Below are 1933 nucleotides of genomic sequence, written 5' to 3' on the forward strand. Positions count from 1 at the left end.
CGAGATGGGCGGTCTTCGACGGCATTCGCTAAGATTGTGGAGGTTGTCGCCAAGATTTGAGAAGATAGCACGAGATGGGCAGTCTTCGACGGCATTCGCTAAGATTGTGGAGGTTGTCACCCAAGATTTGAGAAGATAGCACGAGATGGGCGGTCTTCGACGGCGTTCGCTAAGATTGTGGAGGTTGTCACCAAGATGTGAGAAGAGCGGTTAATGATGAGGCGGTCTTCGACGACTTTTGCTATGATTGGAAAGGTTGTCACTATGATTCAAGAAAAGGCTCGAGATGTAGCAACATTGATCGACGACGTTCCCTAGATTGCTTAAGAGCGTCAAAACAAGCAGCAAGATGGCGTTCCCTAGATTGTGGAAGGTTATCATGACAAATACAACAGTAATGCAACATCAGCAAATCAATTACTTTAGAGACATGTGCTCGACAGTGCAAGATATGCGTTTCTTAACTCTTTTATCTGTTTTAACTAACGCTAGCTAGTTTTGCAGGTATCGGCGTTACAAGAATGATGTAGGATCGCAGAACGTTATGAATCATTCTCCGTCCCTATCGATACTTTGACTTTTGTTTTCGAAACTTGCGTTTCTCCAAACTCAGTCAAAGTGGGGGCTTCTGTAGACACCCAAATGTGTCTCCCCAAAACCAAACCCAGTGATGAATACCTTTCATGTCATTTGATTATCGAATAAAGCAAAAGTGTGAAAAGTCTAGTGATGAGGATGTTATTATTAAAATATCTCTTCTTTCTGTTTTTGAAAATATTTCTTTTCTTACATTATTTATGAAAAACGTGCATTCCAGTTTAAATTGGTCCATGATAAGGGTCCAATAATGGTGTAGTTGGATGGGGCTTGAAAAGACATTTCCAGCGATATATTATAAGCCCAATTCCGATGAATAATGAGGAAGTTATGGCCAAAATACTAAACTAGGCCCAAACCGGATTTTACCTACGACCCAATGATCATGTGGAGGGTCCAAAGGTCTAATCCTATTCCTAAACTAATTAGGATTAATTAGAAGCTTCTATAAGTTTCTAAAATATCTTAATTATCCTTTTTGAAAAGCTAAAATCAAAGAATTTGAGTTAAATAAAAACTTTACTTTTTCTTAAATCCTAATTCTATTCGAATTTAAAGATATTCAAAGACAGTCAGATTTTATTTTCGTGCCTCATAATATTTATTTAAATTTTATATGGTTGGATAGATCTTGAAATTATCTTTCTAATGATATATTATAATATTAAATTTGAGCTAAAACGAAAATGATATGAATGAGATATGAAACTCTATCCAAAACTGACACCGTCCTACTATTTCGGCCATGTCTTTTTATACACAAAATATTTTGATCTGATTCTAATTGGGCTGGAAAGTATACTTCAAGATCTTTTCAACGACATATTATATGCCTTATTTGGACTTCTAGATCAAAAGACATGATAAAAACAAAATCCGCAAAAACTGATGTCCATCGAGTTCTATTTCGATTCGAATTCGGATTCTCTTCTTATTCTTCGACCCTCTTTTTTCTCTATAAATAGAAGCCATATCTCCCCTTTTTCAATCACCAATTCCCATCAAGAATCTCTTGATTTCTCTCTCTCTCTCTCTCTTTTCTAAACTAGCCTTTTGCATACAAAATTCCGCATTCACAAGATTTAGACATACCTAGCATAGTTCGAATTTGCCTTCGCCCTAGAAGTGAAAGGTTTTAATTTCTGAGGGTTTGGTCCCAAATTTCTCTTTCAATTATTTAATTTAATTGTTTGATTTTATTATTTTCCTTGCAGTTACTAACGTGTGTATTTTGTTATTAGAAAGAGATACAAGGCATCCAAGTAAGTTCTTTAATTGATTTATTTATATAATGATATATAAATCATGTCTAGGGTGTTTTGATCGTCCTAGTATC

Source organism: Chenopodium album, chromosome 1 (assembly GCF_948465745.1).
Source record: "Chenopodium album chromosome 1, dcCheAlbu1.1, whole genome shotgun sequence".
In the NCBI taxonomy this organism is placed as follows: Eukaryota; Viridiplantae; Streptophyta; class Magnoliopsida; order Caryophyllales; family Amaranthaceae; genus Chenopodium; species Chenopodium album.